Source organism: Hypanus sabinus, unplaced genomic scaffold (assembly GCF_030144855.1).
Source record: "Hypanus sabinus isolate sHypSab1 unplaced genomic scaffold, sHypSab1.hap1 scaffold_466, whole genome shotgun sequence".
NCBI lineage: Eukaryota > Metazoa > Chordata > Chondrichthyes > Myliobatiformes > Dasyatidae > Hypanus > Hypanus sabinus.
The window spans coordinates 297,221-320,984 of NW_026781337.1; the positions used below are offsets into that span (position 1 = coordinate 297,221).

At 46.2% G+C, this 23,764-nt stretch overlaps 2 non-coding genes across 2 annotated transcripts; both read right to left on the reverse strand.

The window, feature by feature from the left end:
• Positions 1-8,177: 8,177 nt before the first annotated feature.
• trnav-cac (transfer RNA valine (anticodon CAC)) lies at positions 8,178-8,250 on the reverse strand. The gene has a single exon. It is a non-coding gene; the product is annotated as a tRNA-Val (tRNA).
• Positions 8,251-19,718: 11,468 nt separating this feature from the next.
• Positions 19,719-19,810, reverse strand: trnar-ucg (transfer RNA arginine (anticodon UCG)). The gene is given in 2 exon segments: positions 19,719-19,754; positions 19,774-19,810. It is a non-coding gene; the product is annotated as a tRNA-Arg (tRNA).
• Positions 19,811-23,764: the final 3,954 nt, after the last annotated feature.

The window sequence follows — 23,764 nt, forward strand, 5'->3', positions numbered from 1 at the left end:
TGGTATTGAAAGTTCGCCGCTAATGCTTCCACAGTCTGGCAGATCCCTGTTTCGGAATACTAATGTCCAGATGACAAATTTAACTCCACATCTGTCAGCCTCCCAGGCTCCTTCTCCTCAGTAATAGCAACTTCTATGGCTTGATAGTCTCGTTCGACTGGCATACTGCTGGCGTCTCTCACGGTGGGAAAAGACAGGAGTTATTGAATTCGTCCGCTATTTCTTAGTTTCCTCATTCAGAGGAACGAGAGTTTATCTTGGTTATTGCATTAACAGAAACATACAAACGCCATATTTCTATTGTTGTCGCCTGTAACCGAAGCAATTTCCGGAGTGAAACAGAGCAAACCATGACGTTGCACCTTTGATGACGAAATCGATGGACGGCAAAGCCTTGGAATGGACCAGATGAGCAACAATCATGAAACCGAGAGATGAGCCGGAGAGCGTTTCCCAACAACGTTCACTGACTTCTCGAATCGTCTTTGAGATTTTGCAATTTTGTGTCAAGCTACCCACACCTCATCACAATTGGGATTTCACTTGAATGAAATCATGTTTATTTTTACCCTATCTGTTGGGCAATAAAACGTCAGCCTTGTGCAGCATTGAATATTCAATGTGCTGGATCGAGTATAAATGAATGACCGTGGAGATTCATCAGCTCAGAGTTTCTTCAGCGAGATCGCGGGCGGCTGGAAGACAGGCTGAATCTCACACGGCATGATTGAAACATTTTACCGTGTGAGAAAGATATATTACCTGATCGTTTCCGTTATCGGTGTTCCTGGTAAGGACAGAGGCGAACTAACATTTGCAGATTTGTGTGCACAGTACTTGGACTCGGTCAATTTCCGAAAGCGTTGTGATGCCGGTGTATCAGTGAGTGCGGTGCAGACACTGCGGCCAAACTGCGTGTTCGTTCAGCAGTCCCCTTGCAGTGCCCTCGGCTGAAAATAAACCGGTAGCTTGAAGAGATGTAGAGCGGTAGATTTGGGAAGTGGATTCATGCAAGACAGTTTTGAGTTATCAATGGAAATTCGCTGGCAAAGTAAACTCCAATAGTCCATCGTGACCGGTACCTTTACGGCCTCGTTGGTGTTATTTCGTATTGATCAAGCAATGTGCTTCAAATTCAATTTTAAATGTATTGCGCTGTTTTTAAGGAATTGCTGCAAGTTTGAATGGAACGGGTAAAGCAAATCACCGGCGGGATTCAGGGGAGACCGGTAAACATCGTTTGTGATTCAAACTCTGAAACATCGGGAGCATAGAAAATTCAAATCAGGGTCTGTGGGTGTTTTACTGTAACACGGTTAGTTTGCATATTCTATTTTTCGTGTAGTGGGGTGGGAGTTAAGAGCCAAACCAGCGGTGTTTGTTAAAGGTCAGACGGCCTGTGTTACATGTGATACTCGGCTCAAAAACGAAAATAATTTAGAATAATCTGCAGTGTTTTGAGGCAAACTCCAAAGGAGAAACTGCTGCGAAGCATCTACATTGGCGTTGCTTCAGAAATTAGATGCTTTAACCACCAAATGAAAGATGTCTAAAAAGTCCAGAATATTTAAAAAACGAAACTGGGAATTTTCTGATACAATGAGAAGGAACCGCGGATAAGAGCAGTTGTAGAATTTAAAAGAAGCGAGCCTCTGGGTGGGGGAGAAAGGAGAGTCGAGGAGGAGACGAAGACATGCGAACAGGTGAAATCAACGCTTTGAATTTTGTAAACCGTCCGAGGCGGAGGGAGAGGGACTCCGCCGTATGGAGAATGTGTCAGGAAAGGGGGATCTGAACACAACCCCTGAGAAAGTTGCCGAGGTATCCAGCCTTTACACATCAGTCGAAAAACTGATGGCAGGAGATTTATATTTATTTCTCCAACGCACACTCAGCGATCAGTTGACAATGCATCCTTCCCAAACGCAGCTCTTTATCCAGTACAGAAAACTGTTACCTTTCACCCAGCAGGCACGCGTGTGTGGCATCTGCGTCTCCCGCTTTGCAACCTTTAAACCTCCAGAAATGAAAAGAGTCCAAAGTTCCAGCTTGTCTCTGCCCTGAGACCCACGGAACGGAGAGACAGTAATTCACTCTTTCTTTTTGCTGTTCCCTCAGTGAATTTAGTGGCGATTGCGATCCTGTCCCGGGGAAAGTGCGGCATCTCTACCTGCACCACTCGCTACCTGGTAGCCATGGCGACGGCGGATCTACTAACCATCATCTTTGCGGTCATATTTTGGCGAGTCAGTTATTATTACTTCCCCGGGACTTTCCTGGACATCACCCCCGTGTGCAGTGTGATCTCTGCCCTGGGAGAGGCAGCCACTGACTGTTCTGTCTGGTTCACCGTCATGTTTACATTTGATCGGTTTGTCGCCATCTGCTGTCAGAATCAGAAAGCAAAATATTGCACCGGGGAAACTGCCGCTGTGGTTCTGACAACAACCGGCGTCCTGCTCTTTTTTAAGGATGTCCCCTACTTCTTTCGATATCGTCCTTTGATAGTGATCGACAATATACCCTGGGACTGTATTACAAAGCCGGGCTACTATACGGACCCCGGGTGGGTGGGATATGACTGGTTTACCACAGTTCTAACGCCATTACTCCCTTTCCTATTAATACTACTGTTCAACGCTCTGACAGTCAGACACATTTTAGTGACGAGTCGCGTCCGTAAGGGGCTGAGGGGTCAGAGCAAGGCGGAGAACCGCAGTGACCCGGAGATGGAGAGCAGGAGAAGGTCTGTGGTTTTACTTCTCACCATCTCCGGAAGCTTCATCATCCTGTGGTCAGTAAAAGTTGCCGAATTCCTTTATTACACCATCGCCGGATTGGATCAGAATAATTACAACGATTCGGAATACATATTTCAACATACTGGAGACATACTGTTGGTGTTCAGTTGCTGCACAAACACTTTTATTTATGGAATAACTCAGAGCAAGTTTAGAGAGCAGTTCATCAATGCTGCGAAACAGCCGCTCATGTCAATTATTCAACTAATTAATAAACAAGCTATTTAAGTTCTTCTCAGAGGCAATCACAGTGTTGTCCATCTGCACACTGTAGAACGGGCTGTCACAGGAGAGTGGGGTTGCAGGGAGCATAAAACTGGTTTCGTGCCCGAGCGACACAGCACGGGAAAAGACCCACAGCCCGCGACGCCAACCCCCTACGAGTTATTAAACTCATTAAATTTATTTTCCTCATTTTTCCCCATGTTCCCGTTTTCCTTACCGCCATCCTTCTTTTAATAATGTATCCCTCATCACAACGTAAATACGCAACACTCAACTGACCTACAAAACCGTTGCATCTCGGCGACGGAAAGGAAACGAGTCTCCGAGCGGAAATACTGCATTCATCCGGAGATGGGGCGGAATTCACTGAGCGCCCGGTGATCAGATCGGGACCGGCTCGGATTGCTCAGATTGCTCAGGCAGCACCGCAGAGAGAGTTAGCTGATGGTATCCAACATCCGCACGTCTCTCAGTTCTCAGTCCGCTGGCAATATCCACGTCTACCGATATCCTAACTTCAACTGTCGAGTTTACCTGTGTTCAGTGCGATGGTATGAAATTTTAGCGGTGTTCTACTCACAATATTCTGCTCAAAGTCGAATTATCATCTGAAGCGAGTCAATTTCTAAAGGTTATTGCCTGAATTTATGAGGAAGGAACCTTCCTTCTTTGTTTCCCTGGGTGTACTTTACTCAATAACAAAGAGGTGTAATGACCGCAATGTAGCAGAAGCCACCGATAGGCAATTTAGTAAGGCTGTGTGTGAAGGCCCGATGGTTGATTCAGACAATCTATTGACATGGGATAAAACAATTAATCCACAGGATATCGGAATAGAAGTAGGCCATTCGTTCCATCGAATTATTTCACCTATCCTTTAGTGGGTGATCTGTTCCTCAACCTCAATCTCCTTCCTCCAATAAGCCGTTAGCAACCTCTCCAATCAAAATATTTAAACCCCTTTCTTCACTGGACTCAGTGACTTGGTCTCCACACATTCCGAGGCAGCAAATTCGAGTCCCCTGGAAATGAGTTCCCGCATTGCATTTGCCTTCATAACTCCGAAATAACCTGCAAGTTAGCCTTCAGGGAATCTAGAACAAAGACCCAAAAATCCTTATGTATTTATCACTCCTGAATTTTCTTCAGTTAGAAACGTTTCGACACATTAACCTTTCATTCCGAAGTGTATCCCTCATACGTCCATACACTGAATTCCACCTGCACTTGGCTCACTGTGTCAAACTCACTGCAAGTCAGCGATACTACTTCTCTCTGCAGGTAAATCCTGCCCATCCGAATCCCATCCATTAGCCGACTCTCTACTGCTGTAAAGCTGTCCAACCAGTAGTTCCCTGGCTTGTAGCTTGCTTCCCTTATATAAGGACACAACATTAGCTGTCTCCCGCACTTTCAATACATTAGGTTCTGATAAGGATTGGACAAGGATGGACCTCCACGGGAGGATTGTGGGATAGATGGCAGGAATGTTATACCAGGGCACACAAATCCCTGAAATACCCGGCAAGGAGAATTGATTCCAAACAATTTCTTTATTGTTTATTACAGAATATCAGTCTGGTGCTTCCGCTCCTTCCCCACGCCCATCCGCTTTTCCCTGGAATCCCCTCTCACCCTGCCCCCCCCCCTCCCCACTCTCAGACTACAATTGAAATCAACGTATGAAACAGGTTTATCATCACACACATATGCCATGATTTATTTTCGGCAGCAGTACAGTGCGAATATAAAATTACTACAGTACGGTGCAAAAGTCGGTGGCACCCTATGTACATATGCTCAAGAATTTTGTACAGTATTTTAAAGGCAGTATTTCACGTTTCTCTTCTAAAATTTTTAAAAAAAGGAATATTCATGGATCTACTAAAGTGCTGCCATGACCCTTTTACGTCACAAGGACCTGTTTTGATCCAAGCTGCCTGTATCTGGACATATCTGTTTATTTCTTCCATGACCATTGCCAAATGAACTGCCCTAATTTTGTCATCACTGCCCTTGATTCGAACAGGAACATTCTTCCACTGTTTTCCTAAAGGCTGCACACTTTCCCGGCGTCATTTGCGATTTCCTACCCCATGCCACCTAAACTACGGTCCGCGCATTTAAGGTCTTAGACTTTAATGTCTGCGTATCAGTTCTATCTGTTCTGTCTAAACACCTGTAAACCAGCAGAGTGATGGCCATCGGTCCCAAGCAACTTCCACGCTAACACATCAGCCAATCGAACAAACTCATTCCTTCAACGGTGATCGAATTCAACCATTTGACTTTTAGTATCATTTTTATTTAACCTCACAAAGCATTCCTGGGAGCAATGAACGCACTTCAGCCAATCGAAGTTGTTGACGCTTGGGCAGTCCCGCGCAGTATTTCGGAGATTAAATTCATCAAGTATTACACCCTATTATTTTTAATGTATCCTCCCCTTACCTCCCTATATACATCTATCTCTACATCCTGCTAATGATTGGGCGTCCTGTTGTGTTTTTTTGTACCTTAGGCCATTACATCTAAATAAACAGTTTGCTCGTAGTATTGAGATTTACAACAATATTCATGAGGAGACGGTTCTCGGGATCCAAGTTCACACCGCATTGAAAACGGCTACACATGTTGGCAGGGTGGTAGAGAAGGCGCTGTGGGATGATTGCATTTATCAGTCGATGAATTGACTATTAGGGAATCGACAAATTTCTGACGATTCATTATAAAATTATCATTAGGCTACATGTGAAGTATTGCATTGAGGTCTGGCCTCTGTATTTCAGTTAGGATATGGGGAGTCTGATAACGGCGCCGGTGATGTTTTCCAGATGATGCCTGCATTAAAAAACATGCGCTTTCGACGATTTTGGACAAAATTAGGTTTCGTTTTTTTGTATAACCGAGTGGATTTATAGATTTATGAGATTCAGAGTCATGGTTAGACCAGAGAGTCAGTATCAGTCCGACAGGTTTGAAATGACTATTACCAGTGTGCATGCATTGAGGTTTGTAGGAGGAAATTTCACAGGTAATTTATGTCTCTCATTCCTCGGTGCCCTCGTCTGTTTTTCGTGGATGTCAACGGACAGTAAGATTTTCCGATTGTATACTGTAGACATTCTCTGATATTTAACCCGAACCCCTTGAACCATTTTGTTAAATATTCTGGATTGTGTTCTGCATTTACTTATTTATCCTTCCCCGTTTGGGATTCTCGTTTCCCTTGACCCAGTTCCGAGATCAGCGCTCATGAAACTATTGATACAAAACACCGCACCAGACATGCTGAAGGGAATGGAAAAGGGAAGCCAATGCAAAACAAGGCTGGAGAACAGTGTGATTCATCAGGGCTGGTACAGTCCTAATCGGAAAAAAGAGACCAAACCGGCGAATGAGAGACAATCTTATGACTAGTGACTAGAAATGGGCGACGTGGACTCATGATATATCGAGGCAAGGGTACAGAGGCAGTTCGCTTCGCATAACGATAGTAAAATTCGGGACGTCGGAGTTTAATTCCGGCTTCCTCCGTGAGAAAGATTATATGTTCCTTCCTATTCGGCATGGGATCCTCGGGAGTCTCTGATTTTCTCTCACAATAAAAAGACTTTCCTCTTATTAGGTTCATTGATAATTCTAAATGTCCCAGTGGTTAGGCCAGGGTTAATAGGTTAGTTAATACGTTGGCTCGGGTTAATAGGTTGGTTGCTGGGCAAAACGGTCTCATGGGTGACGTTATATAAGATTTGGTGAGGCCTAATTTGAGTATCGTGCGCAGATTCGGTTATTTTTCTACAGGAAAGTTATACACGAGGTTCAATGAGTACAACAACATTTCACAAAGATATTGACTCGCATGGATTTATTGATTATAGGGAAAGTTTCAATCGGTTAGGACTGCATTCTTTGCAAAGTAGAAGATAGAGAGGAGATTTGGCAGAGGTATTGAAAATCATGAGGGCACAGATGCGGCAAATACAAAAAAAAAGTTTTCTCCACTGTGGTTCGTGGGAACTACAAACAGATGTGATGGGGTAAATTTGAAAGATAAGAAGTTCAAGTGGGAAGAAGTGGGGGATGTTCTTCACTCAGAGGATCGCGAGGGTGTGGAATGAGCTGTCGGCACAAGTGGTGTATACGTGCTCGATCTCAACGTTTGAAAATTTCGGATAGGTACATGGATTGTAGAGATGTTCCCGGTGCATGTTAATCAGAGTAGGCAGTCTGAATACTTTCGGCACGGCCTTGTTTTTACATTGTTCCTTCTCCATGACTGATGTTATCGGCACAAGAAAGTGGGGTAAAATTAGAGGGGTAACAGGAAAATGATCGCGGTTTATATTAGAATCCAAATCTCTGCGGTATTGAAAAAGGCGAGAAGGTAACCGAAGATTAATATAATGCCGTAAATACCGGGCGCTGGCAGATTCGAGTCCTGAATAATTTGGGTGTTAATGTTACCAACTGTTTTCACCGCGGCTTAAACTGTAAGAAGCACAAGTATTTGCGCGGCTGACGTGGGGTGGTTGTGGTGCTGCTCGCGACAGAGAAAACAAAGAAAAACAGAGAGATTGAATGCGTGTGTGTGTGTGTGTGGGGGGGGGGGGTGAGTGAGAGATAGAGAGAGAGGAGAGGCAGACGGAAAAGGTGGAACCTAGAAGACCGTGGCGGAGAATTTGAACAGAGTCTGTATGGTGGGACTAGGAAGGGGTGGAATACAGGGGGTTGGAAAAAGAAAGCAATTTAACATGTTAAAGTAGGTTTAAAATTTTGCAGCACTCGGTTATTCTTCCTGATGTTAGTCTCAATGACAACATTTGAGATGTGAGCTCCGTTGAAACCACAGTGCATCCTCATGCGACAATACATGACAATAGGTTTGAAGGCTAATTCTCCCGTTACGCAGTGTACGTTATCCACGAACCTCCTTAGGTTTAAATCCGTTTATATTCGACTGGAAATTATATATAATTTCTACTAATTCTTCTTTCTTTAAGTTACCTTTGCCAGGTTTGAAATACAATGCGCTACTGCTAGAAAAGCAAATGTTCATTATATTTACACCTGGATGCCCATGACAGTAAACTTGAACACAAACTGAAAAGTTGTATCTCAAGTTCATTTGAAGCAATGAAACCCAAACAATGTTTCTGCCCAGGATTGTACTGGGGACCTTTCGCGTGTGAAGCGAATGTGATAACCACTACACCACAGAAACCGTGCAAAGCGCTCAGTGCTTTGCGCTCTTGAGCAATGACCCGAGACATCCCCTCCCCGCCCTGCTCTGAAGTACAGCAATAAGAACAAAACATTGCCCACTGTTACTTTCCGTTTTCAGTAACACGTATTAAATAGTTGAGGACTTTATTCCCTAGAATATGGGTATAGGTAGAGTGTTACAAAGACGTGGCTGTGGAACAAACCTAAGTGCTGAACACGGGCGAGGAATGGGTGACAAGGCAGTGTTTACCCGGGGTCTTGGTTTCAGTACAGAATTCAGAAACGATGCTCGACTTAGAACTGATCGTCCTAAGAACCATGGGGTGAGGTTACTCAAACACGAGTCAACCAACGATCTGGCAGCTCCTTGTTGTGGTCACAGGATTTTTACACTGCATTTGCTGATGGAAAGCAGGTGTTCGTAGTTATTGGAACCTGGGAATGATTGGGAACTAAACGAGGTGATTGAGGCACAATTCCTGAGGAACATAGCCATGTAGGCGATTGCCAGAAGAGATCTAGACAGAACCCCCCCACCCCCCGCCAACAGGAGCCTCCCGCCGATCCTCCAGGCCTGTCTGGATGGTTCCGATTAGAGTCCTGGATGACGGAAGTGTCTCGGGGAAAGTAACGGGGGAACCAGGAACTCTCTTCAGGACCGTACCTTTCCAAGTCCACCAGGTATTGGAGACACCTGCCCCGACGGCGCACATCAGTAGTCGTCGTTCAGTGTATGCCGGATTGTTGTCGATGAGACGGACAGGTGGGGGAGTCTCAGCCGGGGGACACATGGGGCTGACGGAGACTGGTTTTCACTGAGACACATGAAAAGTTGGGTGAATGCGCATGGACCTTGGCAATTTCAGGCGGACCGCTGTGGGATTGATAACCTTTCCAGCCTTGAATGGTCCCAGGAAGCGGGGGGCGAATTTCCTATGTTCTCTTTTGAGCGGGATGCCCTTGCAGGAAAGCCACACCCTCTGCCCAGGTTGAAAGCTCCGGTGCCGGAGTCCGGTGTCGGTTGGCTGTTTTCTTATGTTGATTTGTTGATCTGAGTTGGGCCGCGCGTGTTTTCTTCCAAATCTTACGGCACCGGTCTATATGGTCCCGAAACGACGGTACCGCAATCTGTTCTTCTTGCGCGGAGAACAGCGGGTGTTGGTACCCAAGGGATCACTGGAACGGAAACCTCCCAATGGCAGAGCTCACCATAGAGTTGTGGGCGTACTCAACCCACGGGAGGTGATGGCTCCAGATCTTGGTTGATCCTTTCCGTCTGCCCGTTCGACTGGGGGTGGAAGCCGGATGACAGGCTGGCCGATGCACCTAAGGCCTGACAGAAGGCCTTCCATAGCTGCGAGATGAACTGGGGACCTCGATCGGAGACGATGTCCGCGGGGATTCGTGGAGGCGGAAGACGTGGCGGACGAGAAGATCTACGGTTTCTTTAGAGGAAGGGAGTTCAGGGAGGGCCACAAAGCGCAACGCCTTGGAGAATCGGTCTACCACAATGAAGACAGCTGTGTTTCCGTGGGAGGGGGGTCGACCGGTGAAGAGGTCTAGGGCGATGTGTGACCAGGGACGACCAGGAACAGCTAGAGGACGAAGAAGACCCGCGGGTCGTCGATGAGAGTCCTTTCCTCGGGCACAGATGGAACAAGCCGAGACATAGGAATGGGTGCCCCCTCCGTGGACGGCACCCAAAAGTGCTTCCTCAGGAGAGCCAGGGTCCGATCACTCCCGGGGTAGCAGGTGAACCGGGTGTGTGCCCCCATTGGAGAACCTGAGGCCTGACGGAGACCGGCACGTACAGGCGATCGCCGGGTCCGTTACCAGGGTCCGATCACTCCCGGGGTGGCAGGTGAACCGGGATGTGTGACCCCTTTGGAGAACCTGAGACCCGATGGTGACCGGCACGTACAGGCGATCGCCGGGTCCGTTACCAGGTTCCGATCACTCCCGGGGTGGCAGGTGAACCGGGTGTGTGCCCCCATTGGAGAACCTGAGGCCTGACGGAGACGGGCACGTACAGGCGATCGCCGGGTCCGTTACCAGGGTCCGATCACTCCCGGGGTAGCAGGGGACCGGGATGTGTGCCCCCATTGGAGAACCTGAGGCCTGACGGAGACGAGCACGTACAGGCGATCGCCGGGTCCGTTACCAGGGTCCGATCACTCCCGGGGTGGCAGGTGAACCGGGATGTGTGACCCCATTGGAGAACCTGAGGCCTGACGGAGACCGGCACGTACAGGCGATCGCCGGTTGCATTCCCTGGGTCGGCTTCGTCCCGCTGGGCTTCCTTTACCTTAGCCTCGATCTCCCAAGTGAGGGTGGCCTCACGCAGGATGGTGGGAGGATCGTCTCGGGAATGGAGGTGTCATCCTTGGAGTCATGCTGGCGGGATAGCGCGTCCGGCTTCCCGATCTTGGATCCTGGACAGTACGTGAGGGTAAACTTGAACCGCCCAAAGAACAATGGCCAACGGGACTGGCGGGAGTTCAATCGGTTGACGGTCAGAATATGCCCCAGGGTCTTATGATCAGACACTCTCGCAGAATAAAGAAAGCAGGGACCATAACTGTCCTCCACCCCGTCACTCGCAGAAATAGAAACAGGGACGATAATAGTCCTCGACCCTGTTACTGGCAGAAAAGAACGGCGACCCAAGTCTGGAGCGGGCCAGTGGATTGGAAAGGGGCACTAGCATGGCTGAGATAAAATCCACAATGGCTGGTGCTTTACGGGTTAATTGGAATAGTGCATCCTAAATAAGAATAAATATTGGAAAGGGCGGATGAGGCAACCATGGCTGATACTAGAAAGTAAAGACAGCATAAAGCCAAAAGTGAGGGTTTATAATGTAGCAAGCATTAGAGGGAATCCGGAGGTTTGGGACGCTTTTAAAACTGGCCAATACTGGAGAAAATACCTTTGTTCAGGCATATGAATATTAAAAGGGACGCGAGTGTGGGTATCAGAAAGCTGGAAAATGACGCGGAAGAAGCAGTAATGGGGGGAAAAGAAAAGGGACGGACTGAATGAATATTTTGCGCCAGGCTGCTCTGTGGAAGACTCCAGCATAATGGCAGGCAGCGAGAAACACGTGTCAGAGGGCATCAGTGAGAGTGGATGTTATCACCTGGAGAAGGTGCCTGTGAAGCTGAAAGGACAGAAGTTAGATGTCATCGGGACCAGTTGGACTACACACAAGGGTTCTGGAAGTGGTAACTGACGAGATTCTGTAGGCACTCCTTCACGTATCAATATATATATATATATACAACAGTTCCATAGCAAAGAAAGCCCAGCAGCGTCTCTACGGTCTGCGAAGGCTGAGGAAAGTCCATTTCCCACACCCCCATCCTCATCACATTCTACAGGGGTTGTATTGAGAGCTTCCTGAGCAGCTGCATCACTGCCTGGTTCAGAACCTGCACCATTCATGATCGCAAGACCCTGCAGCGGATAGTGAGGTCAGCTGAGAAGATTATCGGGGTCTCTCTTCCCGCCATTACAGACATTTATACTACACGCTGCATCCACAAAGGAACCAGCATTATGAAGGACCACAAGCACCGCTCCTACAAACTTTTCTCCCTCCTGCCGTTTGGGAATAAGGTACCGGAGCATTCGGGCTCTCGCGACCAGACGATGTAACAGTTTCACCCCCCCCCCCCCCAAGCTATCAGACTCCTCAACACCCAGAGCCTGGACTGACACCTTACTGCCCTATTGTCTTGTTTATTATTTATTGTAATGCCTGTACTGTTTTGTGTACTTCATGCTGCCCTGGGTAGGTCTGTAGTCTCGTGTAGTTCTATTCTGTGTTGCTTTTTACGTAGTTTACTCTAGTTTTTTGTACTGTGTTATGTAACACCATGGTCCTCAAAAAGTAGTCTCATTTTTACTATGTACTGTACCAGCAGTTATGGTCGAAATGAAAATAAAAGTGACTTGACTTGATATTCGAGAATAGATGCTGATGACTGGAGAATTATGACTGTCACTCCACTCTGAAAGAAGGAAGTTAGGCTGAAGAAAGGACAATAAAAGAAAGGTAGCCTGACTTGAACGTGATAGATAACTCAAAAGATTCCAAGCAGTTTGAAGATCAAAGACAGTTGAGGGGAAAGGGAGGAGATTTGTCAAATAGATCATCGTGTGGTACGGTGATGCACTTTGGAAGAAAGGATAAAAAGTCTCTAAATGGGGAAGGTTTTCTGAAATCAGAGGTGCAAAGTGAACTTGTGCAATATTCCCTGAATGTTTACTTCCAGGCTTAGTCAGCGGTAAAGGAAGGCAAATGCAATTTTAAAATTCGGTTCAGGAGGGGTAGAATATATAACAACAATGTAATGTTGACATATGTCCGTCATTATAAACCTGATTCTGATCCCGACCTTTATCCCCAACAATGGAAATCTCCTTCAGTTACGATACTGACGGCAGTGTTATCGGTCCACATTCACGTTCTGATATAACTGTGTTGGAACAAATTCCAAAGCTGTCGAATTATACTATTTGTATTGGAATGATGAATCACCTTTTCCATTACCGAAAGTAAGTACAACCATGACTTCAGTTGTAGTGCTACAGTGGGTGCAATGAACATTAATGGAGCTGCGATGGCCGAGTGGTTAAGGCGTTGGACTTGAAATCCAATGGGGATTTTCCGCGCATTGTTCGAATCCTGTTTGCAGCGCTCAAACTGCAGCGCCAGGGAATAGAAACCTCACTGCCAATAAAAATTTAACATCCTGGCTGCTGTCTGTGTTCATTTGACAACTACGTACCAGCCGGCAGATTTATAGATTTTTACACTCATTGTGCAACTTTCATTTCTATTACGACTCTGACCAATCCCCCTCTGGGCAGCATAAACGCTTTGTAGTTTGCAGCTTTACCGACTTGTAAAACTAAAAGAATCAAATGCAGAGAACGGATATTTCAGCGTCAGTGTAAAGAAGTGGACTTCATCCTTTTACTGAAGTGGGCAGCACGGTCTCTGAACGTGAAAAGCTTTCGCCGGTTTCATATCCCTCATTGTACAGACTCCCCATTGCTCTTTTGTCCAGCGAGCGACCCCGCTATTGCCATAGACAAATCGGTTCGCTGACCTTCCGTCAAAATCACCCTCGCCAATTGTCACTGAGCGGTGTAATTGTCCGATATCAACAAATCTCGTCAAATGACGTGCAACCTACCTTGCTCCCATTCGTGTATGCAGATGTCAATCCACCGTGTTATCCAGTTGGGGAAAGGGTTTCACCAAGTGTTGTTCCCTCCCACAGACTCTGACTGCTTCTGCATCCACAAAATCCCGTCAATACCGAGCAAAACTCAGTACAATGTCCCATTATATAACATTATTATCAATATGTTTCTGATCGAAGCTGGAGGCGCTGTCAGGGCGTTGAAATAAAGGCGGGCGATAGAAGTTTATCTCCTCTCACCTGGGGGGACGGTAGAAGATTTGGTGGAGGTGACCTGCCGACTTTTGACCGGCAACTGCTGTATGGCGGGGGGGGGGGGGGATTGAGAAAAAGTCTCGGCCAGCCTGATCTCATTGAATGCCAAGGCTGGCTGAAAAGAACTAGACACTTCCCTTCATTCTGTTGTCTGTCTGTTTAAAGAAAAGGAATAAACAGCCTTTCTTGGGCCTGGATGCTCTCCCGTGGATATAATAGTTCGCAATCTATGACATCAGTTTGCCTGAGGAATCATTTCCAAGCCTGAAACTGGCACAAGATTGATATCCATCTTTTGTTAATGACGCAGAATTGTACAATATATGCGTTGCGTACTGTCTGTCTTTTCGAGCCTGCAATGATGCTGCAAGTGTTTCATTGTACCTGTCCCTCACCGTCCCTGTGCACACGGCGATAAACACGACTGGACCTGACAATACTCACTGAGATTTGAGCAGAGATGACCCCGTGCAGATGAGTCAAGATGATGTCGCAAACTGAGTGAGTAGGACCAGAGTCCAATATGGGAAATGTATGGTCACCCTCTTCTACAGACAGACAGCATCTCTGAGTGGATTGAGTTGCAGTGAGGAGTGAAGAAGATCAAACCTACATTGTATCGATTGCAAGTTATTGTCTGTAAGACCTCGCACAGTTATTTCGAGCTTTATTGAGACAGCACCTGCGCTATTTTTCACAATGTCATGTTCTGCTCATATATTTTGAGATTTTATGGTGCTGAATCAGGCGGATGAAGGTTAAGCATCGACAGGAATCGGGTTGTTGTGGAAGCAAGTTAATACACAAAATAATTTAAAATAAACACATTAAATTGCAGCAGGCAATATCTTAATTCCCTGACCGGGAATCGAACCCCACCGCGGCGGTGAGAACGCCGAATCCTAACCACTAAACCACTAGGAAAGCTGATAAGGTTCTGACTGCATCAGTAGACAACTATCAAACCACCAAAATATGAAACAAAACCTATAGCTGAATAATAATGAATAAATGTGATAAATATTGTCACGAATCTACTGTTCAGCACTTTGCAGACCGCGTGTTCACCCAATGCTTCAGGTTAAGAAACACTCTGGGCTCTGAATGAATCAGTGGGAAACACTCGTTCTCCAGTGTCATTATAAAGATGGTAACATTACGATTCTCTTATAAGCCCTGGGTAATTTTTGTTTCTGTTCAGTACTCTGCCCTCCGATTCCCGCGACATTGTTGCCGATACATCTGGTGTCTGGTTCCTCACCCTCCGCCTGGGTGGAGGTAGGAGAAAGAAAACCAGACGTTCAGAATGCCCGAAATATGGTCTGTGGGTGGAATGGTAGGCTTTCCTGATCGTGCTCTAACCGTGGTCGAGTGTGCGGGAGCCGCTGGTACTGAGGATGACGTGCTGTTGACAAATAAGCCGAGAATTTCTTACATAAGCCTGATAGAAACCCCGCAATGATTTGAAAGTCCTCAGGATAGGCAGTTCCTTGTCTGCTGGTCGCGTCACTCAGTACATGGTTTGCTTGCTTAACATCTGCTCTGACGGTATGTGAAGTGCCGTCCGGATCAATGAGGAGAACCTCTCGGTAAGCAGCACCGACAGAACTCAATCATTGGATGTTGTGATTGGGGGAACAAGAGTGCGGCAAGACCGCTATGTACGGAGAGCATGACGAATTTATCATGAAACAACACCGCCGTTCCACCCCCCCCCCCCCCCAGCACCACAATACATCTTATCTTCTCCGAACAGTGGATCGAGAATCCTTCCGGCTGTTCCACCGAACTGAGCCATGTCTCCATGAAACAGAGAAGACAGCAGTCCCTCATTTCCCTCCGAAACTGCAATGTTGCGCTGACGTAATGCATCTTGTTTTCAAGTCATTGGCCTTTGGCTAAGAAGATGCCGGTAGAGGATGCTTCATAGCCCGGCGATTTAGTCTGGCTTGAAGTCTTCCGATCCGACCTCTTTTCCGGCAATGTTAATGGCTGACCTTCGCTGATCGCTGAAAGGTGCCGCACCTGCATTCCCGAGAGTCAAGTCCACCTGGTCCTTCAGCAGCTCGTTAAACTGCTGAGTAATTTAGACAGATCAACAGTACGTTTCTTAAAGGGAAATTAGGGGCTTCAGATTGCAGCGACAGTGGTTCAAAATAAATACATCCAGACATTTTGCGATCTGTCGGCAATACATCGCGTGTATTGCCAGTGCCATCGTGGATATTTGGATTTATAAACAAATCTCAAAGTCACTAAAACCTTATCAATAATGTAGACATCCCTCTCTTACTTTTGCCTACAAAATGCATCACCTCGCAGATCATGGTTAAATACGATCTGTCTTTGATCTGTACAGCAAATGGAAGAAAGATGTATAAATGCAGGTCGTTGAGTCTAACAGCGTTGGTGGAAGAGTTACAGGAGGGGATGCGGGTGTTGGGATCTGTCAGCATTTAGACAGGCAGAGGCTAATTTGAGGTAATCAGGTGGTTCCTAAGTTTGTAAATGATATCAGTATCAGTGGTGTCTTGGACAATGAAGCGGATAGACCAACTTAGAAAGTGGTCAAGGATTGGCAGGTGGAATTTAATTTGAAAAAATGTAGCACTTTGTAAAGTTAAGGCAGGGCAGTTCTTGCATAGTTTCATGAGAATATTTCTTTGAGCACTCGATTATTATATTAGGATAGTTTGTGTAAGCTGAGAGATTTCTCCTTGCTGCATAGGACGCCGAGGGATGACATTCACCACGGTCACAGATAGACGTCAATATGTTTGTTGTGATGTGTCTAGGGTGATAGTATAGTGGGTGATGTTTGTGGCTCTCACTTTCGGCGAAGAGAAAAGGAGAGCTGAACGTGTAATTCTTTCCCTGCCAGCGCATAGCCTCTCCGACAGAAAGCCTCATATAGTGTCTACTCGCTGGCGACGCAGGCAAACTGAATTACTTTTGGACGCAGGCTGAACTACAAAGTGCAGGGAGGACGTCTGGCTCCTGTACACGTAGATCACAGGACCACCGGTGCGTGGACGCGTCCTGGTGCTCGTGTACAGATCCCTATGGGCAGCATCGGGAGAGACGAACGCTATGGGATTAGCACGGACAGCAAATCCGGAATGGAGCTCCTTACCGGCTGAACGTCACAGAGCGCCCTTGCGGCAATATCCCCTCACGCTTATCTGGTTTGAACTCCATTTGCCACTTCTCAGCCCAGTTTTGCATCTTATCAATGTCCCATTGTAACCTCTGACAGACCCCAACACTATCCACAGCACACCCAACCTTTGTGTCCTCATCAAATTTACTAACCCATCCCTCCACTTCCTCATCCAGGTCATTTATAAAAATCACAAAGACTTGGGGTCCCAGAACAGATCACTGAGGCACTCCACTGGTCACCGGCCTCCATACAGAATCTGACCCGTCTACTACCACACTTTGCCTTCAGTGGGCAAGCCAGTTCTGGATCCACAAAGCAATGCCCCTTTGGATCCAATGTCTCCTTACTTTCTCAATAAGCCGTGCACGGTGTACCTTATCAAAGGCCTTGCTGAAATCCATATACATTACATCTACTGCTCTACCTTCATCAATGTGTTTAGTCACATCCTCAAAAAAATCAATCAGGCTTGTAAGGCACGACCTGCCTTTGACCAAGCCATGCTGACTATTCCTAATGATATTATGCCTTTCCAAATGTCAATAAATACTGCCTCTCAGGATCTTTTCCATCAGCTTACGAACTACTGAATTAAGCCTCACTGGTCTACAATTTCCTGGGCTATTTCTACTCCCTTTCCTGAATAAGGGAAGAACATCTGGCAACCCTCCAATCCTCCGGAACCTCTCCTGTCCCCATTGATGATGCAATGGGACGGTATGATCCCGAGATTAAAGGGATTACGTGTGAGAAGCGTTTGATTAAATGTGGGTGCATATTATTGACAACTATAGAATATTGAAAGACTGCGAGAGTATGGATGTGGTGGGAATAATTCACATAGTGGAGGGAGTCTAGGACCAGACGGCACTGCCTCAGAATACAAGGGCGCCCCTTCAGAAGAAAGATAAAGATAAAATTCTGCTATCTAGGGAACTCATTGCTATGGACGGCAGTAAAGGCGGAACAATTGTTTTTTTTTATATAGCAAAATTTTCTGATCAGTCAGTGTGTCAAAGGTCACAGGCAGAAGGCGGGAAAATGGGGATTGAGGGAAATAATGAAGCAGCACAAGCAACATAAAAGGAGTCAATAGCCCCCCCCCCCCAAAGTTTCAGCAAAAATCATCATCGCCCACCACCCACCATGTAAGCAATGGCAATGTCCGTAAAGATAGATGTGCTCAATGGTGGGAGAGCTTCACCGGACATGTACTGGGCCAAACACACCACAGTCTGTAGGAACTTACGTTCAATGACATTGATGTTCCCATACCGAGCCATGAGGCAGCCAGTCGATACACTCGGTATCACATTTACAGAAATGTGTCAAGTTTCCAGCTGTCCTGCCGATCTCCGCAAACTCCGACGAAACCAAAGGCGCCGCCGAGCTTCCTTCGCATTTGCACTTGTGATGGGTCCGGGGAAAACCCTCGGAATTAGGAACACCCGGGGATTTAAAGTTGCTCACCCTCACTGATCCTCCGATGAGGACTGGCTCTTGGACCTCTGGTTACTTCTCCCGTTGCTTCGCTTGCATTGAGTGGGACGTTCACGGGTGGGGTGGAAGCTGGAGGCGAAGTGGTTGACATTGTCGAGCTCAGTGTGAATGCAGGAAGCGGCAGCAATACATTGGTCGACGCAGTTGGGGTGAGTTACCAGGGAAAGTGTGGTACATTGGTTTGGTAGATTGATTTACTTAGGCAACGAAAAGGGAGACATATATGGGACACATGCGGGTGTCCATAACTACCCATTGAATTTGGAGTAAGCGGGAGAAGCAGAAAGAGAAACTGTTGAGGTGAGGACCGGTTCTGCCAGACGGAGGATGGTGATGATAGAGGGATGCTGGTTGGTTGTGTACTTTAGAAATGTGGAGAGTTTTAACGCCCTCTTGATGAGGGACTGGAAATCCATGGAGACAATGCGACGGTCGGGGCCAGGGAGTCGAAAGTTTGTGAGTTGATCGAGAGCACAAAAAGCTTCGCGAATGTAGGTGGGAAGGGGCTGAATTATGGAGCATAGTTTGGACTGGAGCTGGAAGAACACAGGATAGTGGGGCAGGAACTGGCAGAGACAATGGGCCTAACCCGACATTTAGGCTTATGAATCAAGTAGAAGGTCGAAGGCGGACAGTTCAGGGCAATGGAAACACGAGTTATCCACAGTGAATGGAGGTTCTCCGGAGTTGATGATGTCACTGATAATGCCGGATGCAGTTCTCTGAAGATCCGGTGTCGGGATTCTTCGAGGTGTATGCATCATGATAGGTGTGAAAGTTCCCGCCTAGTCTCAGCCAGTTGGAGGTCAGTCCGCCACTCCAAAACAGCAGCACTTTGTCAGCAGGTTGGATGGTAACTTTGGGACCGGTGCTGAAAGATTAGAGGGCAGTAAATTCAGTGGGGGTAAGGTTCGAGAAGCAGTGAAGATTCCTAATGTTGAGGCGGTTGATGTCTGCTCGGGAATTAGTGATGAAGACATCCCACAGCAGGCAGATAACCAGCGTGCTGTGTCCGAGAGGACGAGGGTTGGAACCAGAAGAAATCACCCTCAGTGCTGTGTGGTGAATTCTTGCCGATAAGATCTGCTCTGAGACGGAGCTGAATGTGAAATTAATTTTGCCTTCCCAGCAGCAGCTCCTCCTGAAGATCTGAGAAGCTCCAGCAAATTGTTTATGTGTCGGCAGAAATACTACACAGACTAGACACTTAAAATTATATGTTGCGTAGAACGAAGACGATGCATTACGTTTTCCCCGGGAGTGGAGTATTCCGATTAATCCCCACGCGGATAATCATACTGCAGGGAGTGAACTGAATCCGACAGTTTGTCAAAACGACCGTGGCAGGACTCGTACCTGCAATCTTCTGATGACTTCCATCATTCAAGCACCGAAGTCAGACGCCTTATCCATTAGGCCACACGGCCGTATTCTGCGAGAAAGGCCAAGGGGAAAAATGGGGAACACACTGACTGCTGCAAGGCGTTTCCACCTGTAAAATCATTTGCTGACCGAGCTAAAAGTACTCGCCTGCAGTGATTTCATTCCTAGGTGAACATTCGACCATTTGTTGTGTCAATATCTCTCCATGCATTCCTGCTTTGGGCTGTTCAATATTCTGTTTCTGTCACACAGAAAGGAATTGTCAAAGGCACACGTCACTGTCTTTTGCAGCGGTGGTATATTCTGGGATTGGAATCAGTGACAATGGTCCACCTCATTCAATACATTGTTGATCGAGTGAACTCGATTTATTTTTAGGTATTTCAGACGTTGGTTTGTTATTCCAGAACCGTGTAACCATTCATTTGTGTCGGTAAAGCGTTAGGATGCTTGGATCTGCTGCTCAGCATAGCCGGACGAGCCCTTCAGCGTGTCTGTAATGTGGTAGCTATCAGGTTATTGCATTTGCCCAGTACACAGAAAGTACCCATTCTCTAACCTGATGCCAAATTCCTATAATATCTGTTTACATGAAATCGAGCGATATAATGACAAAGCTACGGAAATTTCATTTAATTCATCTTAATTTATCTTATATTACAACTCAAAACACTCACAGGTTCTTCAAGTTACGGAGCATGGAATCGATCCTTTTGCGTTAGCACGTCCACGGTGTCTGTGTCTGCATTATCTATTTCCCTGTTTTATGTGGTTGGCACAAATCTCTCTAAACTGTCCATGGCCTCAGGTTTAGCAGATCATTACCTGAACCTGCCACCACAGTTAGTTGCTCTGATTAGATTATCCAAGAGCAAGAATCAGTCCAGAGTCCACAGAATGGTGTGGGGGGTGGGGGTGGTGAGAAATCAGAGCCTTTTCATAACAAAAGGCTACTTGTTTGACAGTAGTCTCAGGGTTAGCAGATCGTCAACTCAAGCTTCCGGTGTCCAAGTTCAGTTGCTCTGATTAGATCATCCAAAAGCAAGAATCAGTCCAGAGTCCACAGAATGGTGTGTGTGTGGGGGGGGGGGTGAGAAATCAGAGCCTTTTCATAACAAAAGGCTACTTGTTTGACAATAGTCTCAGGGTTAGCAGATCGTCAACTCAAGCTTCCGGTGTCCAAGTTCAGTTGCTCTGATTAGATTATCCAAAAGCAAGAATCAGTTCAGAGTCCACAAAATGGTGTGGGGCTGGGGGGGTGGGTAGAGAAATCAGTCCCTTAACATAACAAATGGCGATTTGTTTGAGAATGGTCTCAGGTTTAGCAGATCTTCACCTGAAGCTTCCTGTGTCCACATTCAGTTGCTCTGATTAGATTATCCAAGAGCAGACAAACTCACGGGGGAAACTAAGAGATCTGGTGTGTCAGTACAGTAGTTTCTTTTAGTCAGCAGGGTGTTTTATGAGCCCTTCCTTCTGCCACGGACAGTGTTCTCGGGTCAGCTGTCGTTAAATGCTCCAGGGTGGATGTTGGAGGGTTTTGCTGAGCTGCCGAGTGCTGTAGGGGTCAGAGGGTTTTACAGAGTTGGGAAGTAATGCAGGGGTTGAACGGGATTTACGGATGGCGAGGGGTGATTGTGTGTTTCTCTGCCACTGTGGAAATGTACTTTACTTGTAGTACCAAGATGGAATTTCTGTCTGTAACGAAATGAAACTTATATTGTAGCGGAGTTTTTTTGCTAATAATGTCCATGCGATATTATACTGAGGGAACCTGAGTTCCTGACTGCAGATTGCAGTCCCTACACTGTATTCCATCTGCCACTTCATTGTCTGTTCTCCAGACCTGACTGAGACCTTCTGCAGACTCCTGGTTTGCTCTCAGCTACCTGTCCTGCACTTACGTTTGTATCATCTGAAAAGCTGGTCACCAGGCCATAAATTCTGATCATTGGTCCAGAAACCAGAACTGATCGTTCATCCAGATCGTTGATATTTTTACATGAAAAGAGGCATTCACAATACTGACCCCAGCAACATACCGTTAGTTACCGGCTGCAAAGAGTGTAGGTTCGCATTGTACTGACGCTTTGCTTTTGCCAGCAATCCGATCTTTGATCCATTGCAGTAGCCTTCCTGTAATACCATGACCTGTGATGTTGTTAAGCAGCCTCAAGTGCAAAACCTTGCTAAAGATCATCTGAAAATTCATGCAAACAACATCCACTAACTTTCATTTTTCTATCTTGCTTATTAATTACTCAAAGAATTCCAACAAATTTCTCAGGAAAGATTTCCCCAAAGGAAAACTCATGCGCCTCTAAGTAGACCGAGAAATCATATGAAAGGAATCCAAAGTCTTCCCAACCACTGGAGTCAGATCATCTGTTCCATCATGTCCTTTCTTCTTCCCCCCTCCTTTTAAAAGAGTGGAGTGACATTTCCAACTTTCTAGTCCCCCAGAAATCTTCCAAAATCGAAAAACTCTTGAATTATCATTACTCCTTCTGTAAGAGAAACATGAGGCTGCACTTCTTCACTCAAAGGCGGTTAGAATGTGGAATGGGCTGCCAGAGCAAGTGGCTGTATCGATTTCAGCATTTCAGTGGATTTGGATGGATTCATGGAAGCGAGGGGTACGGAGGGATATGGCTCCGCTGGAGATTGCTGGAACTTTTCCGATTACGGGGTTGGCACAGACTAAATTGGCCGAATGGCATTTTTGTGTTTTAGTGTTCTATGGCTCTAATCCCTTCACAAACACTTCAGCGAACTTTTACTGAACACTGGTCCAAGAGTCTTATCTACCTTCAGGCATTTCAGCTTCCAAAGCACATTTTCTCCTCAGTAATCGCATCTATGCTCACTTCTGCCCCCTATGCCCTTTAATTATTGGTATTCGTGGGGAAATAGATGGTAAGTCAGAGGAAGAGGTGTACGGGGCAGGGGAGGAAGTACAAGGTAATTTATTGATGAAACAGGGAGGGGGCGTGGTGAAGTAAAATATCTCCTGAGGATATATTTTCTATAACGAAACCAGGATTCGCACTCCATGACGGCATGTGTAAAACTAATAAGAAGTATCGACAGACAAACTTAAGTGAAAGCACAATCCAGGGAAATGAAGAAATGGTCACTATAGAAGATTAAGTTAACCTCTAATGACCCTCCATTGAAAGCATCCCGGGGAGATGAGCAGACAAGTTCCTAGCAAACTGAGAAATGAGTCCGTTTCGCGCTGCCCGGACTTCCAGTCTTACCAGCTTGAGCTGAGAAACAATATAAATATAATAATTGTTTTTATAGGCTGACAAATCCTCCATAGGCGGACGATTGCTGCTTCATCATCAAAGGCAGAGCAATTAATTTAATTAATAGAATTTATATATAAAGATATAAACACGAACATTGGACAAGATAACTGCAGAGCAAAGTAAAGCATGAAAGTTGTAATAGAGCTGGTAGAATCAGCAAGATACAACACAACGAAGAGATGAGCATGAAACGTGAGACCATAAGACGCAGGAGCAATTATTGGTTCATCGAGTCTGCTCCGCCATTTCATCATGGCTGACCTAATTTTCCTCGCAGCCCCAATCTCTTGCATTCTCTCTATATCCCTTCATCTCCTGACCAATGGAGAATCTATCAAACACTGTCTGAAATAAACGTAGTCAACTGGCCTCCACAACTACCTCTGGCAACGAATTCCGCAGATTCATCACTCTCTAGGTAATCTCATCTTCGTTCCAAAAGGAAGCACCTCTATTCAGAAACTGTGTCCTCTGGTTCCAGACTCTCCCACCATAGAACATTCTCTCCACATCCAATCCATCGAGACATTAGATAGGTTCCAATTATGCCAACCATCAGATTCTCTTCTTTTGACAAGATATTCAATCCTGGAATCATTTTCGTTAACCTCCGTTAAGCTCACGTCATGTTAGCCCATCCTTTCAAGAATGAGCTAGATAGATATCTGATGGATAGGGGAATCA